The 8,188-nt window shown below is 41.7% G+C and overlaps 1 protein-coding gene across 2 annotated transcripts in view; it reads right to left on the bottom strand.

Annotated features, from left to right (window-relative positions):
- The window catches only part of PPP6R2 (protein phosphatase 6, regulatory subunit 2), a 110,013-nt gene that overhangs the window by 82,800 nt on the left and 19,025 nt on the right, over positions 1–8,188 (bottom strand). For both annotated transcript variants that reach the window (XM_009320084.1, XM_009320085.1), the window contains exon 2: positions 2,109–2,241. The gene's annotated coding sequence lies outside the window, so the exon portion shown is untranslated. The remainder of the gene's footprint in view (positions 1–2,108; positions 2,242–8,188) is intronic.

The following is an 8,188-nucleotide window of genomic DNA, read 5'->3' as shown; positions in this document are numbered from 1 at the left end:
GGCTCTTCTGCCTGCCCCATCCCACGTTCTGGGAACTTCTTCCCCCATGTATGCTCAGATGATCCCAGGAAGGAGCCACCTCCCCTCCTTCCAGAGGGCTTTGCCCGACCTGAGTGCCACAGCCAGGCCAAAGCAAACAAGCAACCCTCATCTGTGATGCACGGCAATCCATTTGAAGAAACATGACATTTTAACATACAATAGAACAGATCCTGTTTGTTACAGCCATTTGGAAATGATCTTGGAGCCACTGTTCAAGGATCTCAATATAGAGCAGCAGTCAAAGAGGCAAAAGTAATGTCAAAAGTTATTACAAGAAAGAATAAGCAAGTAAACAGAAGGCATGACATCATTTGACTATCGTGTGTTTGCATCTCGAGTGCCGGTCTGGTTAGCTTCTCTCAGAAGAGACAGTAGAGCTCAAACAAGTACAGCTGATCTGATTAGCTTCTCTTAAAAGAGATTGAGCAGAACAAGAAACAGCACAGCTTCTAATGGAAGAGGCATTAAACTTGACTTGATACATGACCGCAGCTCAGAAAAACAACAGATGCAGAGCAAGGCACGAATGTTATTAAGGAGGTGAATAGACAGTTATTTACAGCTTCCTATAAACCCAAGAATGGGGACACCTCACAAAGTTATCAAGCAGCCAACTCAAAAATAGGCAGAATCAAACACTAATTGTGTTCTGCATGGGAAGAAGAAACCCTGTGGAACTTACTGCCATAGATGGTTATGGAGTCCAAAAGCTCAACTGAGCTCAACGACTCAGCTGGTTACACCAGTTCATGAAGGACAGGTTTATAAGGACCTTCAAATGTTTTACAGCCACTGCTGTTTCAGAAAAATCACTAACCTGGGTGACTGTCAGAAAGTGGGAGTGCCTACCCTACACTTATACTGTTCCAAACTTCCCCCAGGTACATCATTAGCAGGAGCAGGTATCAGAGGGTCCTGAGCCAGCTGGACCTCAAGGATGACTGTAATTTGTCAGACTGGGCTACACTGTTATTTCCAACTACTGTTTTTTATTTCTATGTATCTCACTGGCATAGATGACTACAATTGTCTGGGTACCATCCACGTGCTCTAGTTCCTAGATGGCTTCCAGAACAATTTTCACCAGTTTCAAGCCATCAGGCCTGACATGCTCCAGCAGCAGCAGCATCTATTTACAGCTCACCTAAAACCTGCCGCTTTTCTGCAAGAAAACTTAGGGTCTCCTTCTTCTTTTAGGAGCTTTAAGAACACCTTTAATTCATAACCTATTCCCCCAGGAAACCTTGCTTTACATAAAATCTCTTGCCTTTGTAGCATTAAGAAAGCTTTTCCTAACTGAATTACCGATAGGAAAATGACCAAGTCAGCCAGCTCCACTGCAGGCACCGGGAAGGATCGCAGTGCTCCCGCAGGCAGCCCATCCGTCTCCAAATAATCCCAAGGCAGTGAATCTCCAATGTAATTACATGCTGCATGAGAGGGTGGTTCCTCTTGTTTGCTTTAAACTGCCTGCTTGATAACTTTGTTGGATGCTTCCAAATTCTCACCTTACAAAAACCAGTGAGTAATCACAGCCTATTCACTTTCACTACCCCAATGACAAGACGTACTGCGTGTCATTTCCATATTGTTACTTCTTGGAAGAGCCACAGGCAGTTCCCAGAGGTTTAGATAGCCAGAGGTTTAGATAGCCACCAGAAAAAAAAAAAAAAAAAAAAAAAAAAAAAAAAAAAAAAAAAAAAAAAAAAAAAAAAAAAAAAAAAAAAAAAAAAAAAGTTCCATCTTCTTCCCATCAATTATGTACATTAGAGCTCAAGTTTTGAGAAGCACTTACCAGTTAAACCTGGTTTTAGGGAGTAACCTGACCAACATACCACATCTAGACTGCAGACTCAACAGCAGAGGAACTGAGCCTCTCAGCTCTATGTAACCAGCTCTGAAACTCATCAGCAGGACCATCCCAGCGACACTACAGTTCCCTCTCAAATGACTCCAGGTATTAAATATCAAGAACAATCTCACTAGCAACCACCAGAACACATAATATAGCATTATCAAGCACATTGTCATTACTGAGCTTAGAAAGGAAAGGTAGATGCGCATACCTTCAGTAGAAGTTATTTCAAACGTGAAATCTTCTCCACGGACAGAGAAACATTTGGGTTACAGTTCCTGGAATACACCCAGCTTCAGAAAATTATTTTCATCCAGTGTGAATTCTTTCTCAAGCTTCCTATCCTGGAAAATATTTTTAAAAGTTACTATTAACCAAAGGTAACTGAGGGCCAAAGATTTCTTCCCTAAACAAACTTCCACATAACCTTTCAGCCCAAAGAAAAATTTCAGCAAGACCGTAGGTGACTTAACACTCTTTGCAAAGCCATCGCCACCACCATGTCAGACGTACTCCTTTCAGTTACCCACCCCTTCTGTAGCACTGGGCAAACATGAACCTTCATACCAAGTCGTGACAACAGAGGGGTTAACAGCCCCTTCCCCTTCACGGCCCTTGGACTCAGCCGTCAGACTTGTACCTCATTCAAGAACACGTTTGTTTTCTTGACATCACTTCAGAAGAAAGTTATAGGTTGTCAAGGAAACCTAACAGTCATTTTCATTTGTTCCAAGAATAATTGCAGCAACAATACATGTAACTCACTTTTGGTCTGGGGCCCCCATCACCTTAAGGAGGCAGCGAGGCACTCGCCTCCAGAAGAGCGTTCACAGTGATTTCAGAAGGTGATTCACAGAAGGGAAGCAGGCAAGAGAACTAAGCTTGGCTTAGCCTGACAAGCTCCCCCCACAATTGACAGAGCTGGGTTTTAACCAAGCCTCTCTCCGAATCCAGGTATTCCTTTTGTACTGTGGGGTTATGACCAAACAGAAAATAACAGCAGTCAGTCCCTACATCGAATGATAATGTTCCTACACTATCCCAACAAAAAGAGTACGCTCACATTATTAGGGCAAATACTCTACATATCTCAACAGCCTTGCAAACCTCAATGTCAGAATCCAGAGAAGGCATGACAGTGTAACACAGAGAGCACCAGCAGAAAGAACAATGTATTTTTTCATCATCTTATCAGTAATTACTTAATTGGAGGTACAATATTCACCCAAAACTAAATTCATTTGAACGGACAGCATACACAATTTTACTGTGCATTTTTAAGGTTTGTAAATTTGATGCCTTCTTTTTTCCCAGCATTTGTCCTACAAAGTCTTTTAAACATTATAAATGATAAACTGAACATAAAACAATGCAGCACAGATTTAAAATCATAACCTGAGGCCCAGCAATTAAAGCGCTGCTCCAAAAACAGACTGAATTGTTTTCCAGAGAAATCACCGTACACCTCAGATGTAGTGAGAATACAGCAAGAATACGAGACGGAGCTTGAGAAAAAGCTATGCTTTTTGATTCTACGTATCCCCCTAAAAGTCAAACTATTTTGGAAATTAATCTGTAGTTGTGGATATTTACTGTATTTCTACTTAAAAGCAAAGGGCAAGAAGAAAACCTCTGAATAATGACTTTGTTTGGCAGAGTGTAATTATTATTTAGAAACTACTTTGTTATGGAAATTCAAAACATCCGCGCCATTCTGGCACTTTCATTTGTTGTGCTCGTGGTCAAGACAAACCATACTTCACAGCTCCACAAGGTATGTAGTATTACTTCAGCCCCAATTCTGTTAAGCTTGTGCTTAAATCCAGCGCAACAAGCAGTCCTGTTGGACTTACTGAGCCCAAAACCCAGGCACGTTTACAAGTTCACATCATCTACATGAAGGTGGTCGGCAGAACAGCAAACTGACTCCACGTACGGAGTATCCCGCACTCCCTGAACGCATTCTTTAACACCGAGTCCATACAGCCAGACCCATGAAGAACAGGAACAAGTACCCATCTTGTCCTTACCAAAAGTGCATTGACAGCAGGATATCTTAAATACACGACCAAGTCGCACGTGTTAGTGAAACGGCCTTCCCGGATTATGGGAAGATGGAAACAAGCCTACGTGACATTCTCTTTCTAACTTGAAAAAGAGTAAGAATTTAATCTCTAACATTTCAAGTGACCGACAGCAGCCTCAGTTAGATCTGTCATCTTTAGTCTTTATGCTATATTCATCTCAATTTTTCTTCAATTTCTTCAACTATTTTTTAATTGAAATAGTTACTGAATGAATTTCCAAGTAAGAGTGGTAAGACAACTGGATCTGCTGTATTTCAACACAGCTGAAACACAGATTTGGATGATGTGGTTAATTACTTTCTTCCATTCTGAACACGTACTGCTCAGATTTCAGCCTTATTCTCTTGAGACATGTACTTTATTTTACCTGACAACCGAGTTGAAACAAAGCTCAATAAAGTAGTTAAAGTAAAAAAGAGTCTGTATTTTCTACCTTCTCTCCTAGTGATTTTAATTTTTTTGCTAAACTCACTGCATGTTAACCAGTTACATACACAGACATGTTCAAAAATTTAGCACAGTATATCTATACTGAAGTTCAGTTTTGAAGTCAAACCACACATGGGATTCCATGTTGTCGAAAACAAAGCATCTCATTTCTAACAGGAGAAATCATCCACCTCAAAATAACAACTAGTATCTCCAGCGATTTCCTGAAATAGGGTAGAGAGAATAAACCCAGTAGATCAAACGTACTCCCCATACTCACAGATTTTAGAGGAAATGTAATCTAACTTAGGCTATGAATTTTAAAATACACTCCAGAGTACACCATAATTCCCTACAGTACAGACACGGCGGTAGCAAGGTGAATGGACAGCTATTAGCAAATTCTTTTTAAAAGCATCTGTACGGAGACAGAAGCATGCCTAGGTTCCACAATGAAATAATTAAGCATGTGTGGCTTCAGAAAAGCAGAACCACCCCAGGTCTTACTGGTGTCACAGGAGCTCTCATCTTTGGGAAAAACCACATCACTTCACAGAAACACCTAAATATGGGTTAGTGCCACCGTAATCCAGCAGCAAGATACAGCTTTTCAGTTCAGGAGATACAAATTTGAATTAGGTTAAATGTGAGCTGACTACCTTCCTTATTCCAACAGCACATTTTTGATTCTTTGGAAATCAGATTTTGTAGATGTTGCTGTGCTAGACCTGCTCCTGTTCTTCAGGCCTCCAGCATACTAAGTCCGCAGTGAAAGTACTCACTGGTAAGGCATCATGCCTAAAAACAATCAATAGGAAACTGATTATTTTGAAGGACAATCAACAGAATTCACTGCCATGGCATAAAAGCTGAGAGTTTTGTAAAATACTACAGATCTCTGGTTTAAATGGATAACGAAGCTTTGGACAGCTCAAAGATGCAGATGGAAACACTTTGAAGGAACAAATATAAATCCTCATGATGTACAGAACAAGCCAGCTGCTCAGTGGCTGTCGTTAAATAGCTGACTGGGGGAGAGAGGGGTTCATGGTGAGGTTTGGAGCTGGGAGAAGTTCTCTTGTTCTTTTAAGTTAGCTTTGCATTCCACAAAGAAAAGTTTTTCACATGTGCTACACGTCACTACGCAAGACAGGACATAAACAGATCCAGCCTGACGAATCCTAGTAACCCCTGTGCTCCTCTGCGTCCTCATCTGCAGGCACGGCACAGAGCCTGCCTTCACGTTCCGGAGCAGGAAAGCCACAGCACTGCTCCGAAGAGCCTCCAAGGGCCGACCACCGCTCACTAACACTTACCTGTACGTTACCACCTCCCTGACAAACTCGGCATTTCATGCCACCACGTGGTGTCATTATTTTGTCATCGTTACCTGTCTTGTAATCATATATCCCTGAAAAAATGGAATACTCTTAGTTACGCAAGCAACTGGTGAAGTTGTTATACAAAGAACGAGAGGCTGATAAATTTACTTTTCAGCATTACTTAATGATTTCCAGCTTCAAAGTAGTCACACACCAGCCAAACCTTTCAAACAGTCGTTAGAAACAACAAGGCAGAAAAAAACTGAACCACTTTCGCTTTATGAAAGGACGTTGGCAAAACGCCCAAGTAACTTGCCCAAAGTTTAGTGTGAGCAAAATCTAAAGGAATTCAAGAGACTGCTGATTTACAGCTCCTTTCATTAGACAGCATTTGTTTCCAAATATCCAAAATAACTCAAAATAGCTACGTGTCTTCCATATAGCAAGACATGCTTCCAAACATACTAACTCAAAGATGCAAATTAAAGTATCAATCAAGAGTGAAAGTCCAGCTTGTATGTAGTGTAGTTCCAAGTCACTATGAAACTAAAGTCTGTTGCAGCTTTTCCGTACATTTCTCTTCAAACATCCTGCGAGAGAGCCTATCTTCCCTACAACTGCTTCTCCTTGCAGTCCTTAAGACAGCGGGGTTTTGGGAGATATTCCACAGCCTTTTTATGGAATCCACTCAGATAACTAAGAAACGCTCATTAACAAGCAGTCTAAAATCCGCTGTATAAACCTCTACAAGGCCTCTGAAAGAGCATTTACACTTTAGCAAGTCAAGAAAACAAACGTTAAAAATATCCCAGCTTCTCAACTAACTCCTGAGCCCTCTTCAGGAAATTTCTGAATTTCTGAATCTCTGAATCTCTGAAAAAAGACTCGCTGAAGGATCTGCACAACCTGTTATGTGTACCCCTCTATTACTTTGGGTAGCATATGCCAAGAGAACATATATAATAATGGAAAACCAGAGACAGTGTAGGCACAGGAAGGACTGGCACTATAGACCCGCAGCTGAGCCCCTCTGCTAGGAGCCGGCCTGTGTCCAGCAGAGTCGGGCAGTTCTAGCCCAGCATCTCCCCAGCTGTGCCCGCCTCCCCAGTTATGCTCCCCAAGGGCCGCACAAGCACACAGAAAGAGCTCAGGCCTGAGGCAGCCGGCTCCCCGACATCTCTGCTGGAGAAGGGCGATTCAGACCCAACCCTGTGAGCCTACAGAAGTCAGCCTGAGTCCAACTAAGACAGCAGCATGCCTGCAGCATGGGCACCAGGAGAGCCTGGAGGCTTCTTGTAGAGTTCCTCTGCTTAAAAAAGGCAAGACATGAAAAAGAGAGCACACGTAAGGAAGTCGTTAGTAAGCAGAGAACTCTCCTTGGGCTCCTCCTGCTTTGGTACCTGCTACTCGGGGGGAAGCAGGGAGAAGCGATCGAACTGCACCAAGGCACCCAGAGACTGGAACACTGCTTCCCTGCAGCGAATCCATACGCACAATTTCTATTCACTACTAGTGCAGGAGGATTGTTTATCTGGAAAAGGCATTTGAAGAGGAAAATATTGAGGACAATGAGAATTCCTAGATAAAAATAATCAAAAGGTATATTTAACTCTTAGAAAAAGAGCATCTCTGGCTAGCTATTCTAACAGCTTGGGCACAGCAAGAGAGGAACAAGACTCTTGCCTTCCCCAGATGTGCTGGCGGCACCTCACCGTAGTCAGGAGCAGTATGTAAGCGTATGAAAAAAGGACGTGCATGTTTTGATAATACTATATAAAAAGCAGCTATTTTTAAAGAAATTTAGTCTTCCCACTACCTTAGATACTTACATATGGTTGATCAGAAATATCAAGCAAGATTAACTAAATTCAACCTTTTGTATGAATTATAATGTCCCTCAAGACTTTATTAGTAAAGTTAGAATTTTAGTTATCCAAATTAAGAAAAAAAAGCATTTCTACAGGATATCTCCATTGCAATTAAAGAGCTAAACAAAGAAACAGGTAGCGTACATAAAAACAACAGCCACAAACAATTCTCTAGTCAATTTAATCTCCACTTGCATATTCATTCAGCCACTTCCCACCTACTTTAAGAGCAGTCACAAAAAAAAATATCATAATCCAAAGGAAAAAAAAGCCCAGTATAAAGCAGTCATCCTTCCCATCTTTTCCTCCCCAATGCAACAAGTGAGAAATGCAAGTACTATTTAAGACAGTCCAGAGGCTTGCCCATTCATGGCATTTTATACCATCCACACTTGCATCAAGTTTCTGAAGTTGGGCTTTTTTGAGATCATCAACTCTTTTCTAACTTTACTTCTGTCAAGATCCAGAGGGTAGTGGTCAATGGCTCAATGTCCAGATGGAGACTGGTGATGAGTGGCATCCCACAGGGGTCCATATTGGGACCGGTACTGTTTAATATCTTCATCGATGACAGACAGTGGGATC

This window comes from Pygoscelis adeliae, unplaced genomic scaffold (assembly GCF_000699105.1).
Source record: "Pygoscelis adeliae isolate BGI_AS28 unplaced genomic scaffold, ASM69910v1 Scaffold373, whole genome shotgun sequence".
Classification (NCBI taxonomy): domain Eukaryota; kingdom Metazoa; phylum Chordata; class Aves; order Sphenisciformes; family Spheniscidae; genus Pygoscelis; species Pygoscelis adeliae.
Note: the sequence above shows the minus strand (reverse complement) of the source record. Positions and strands in the feature narration are given on the sequence as shown.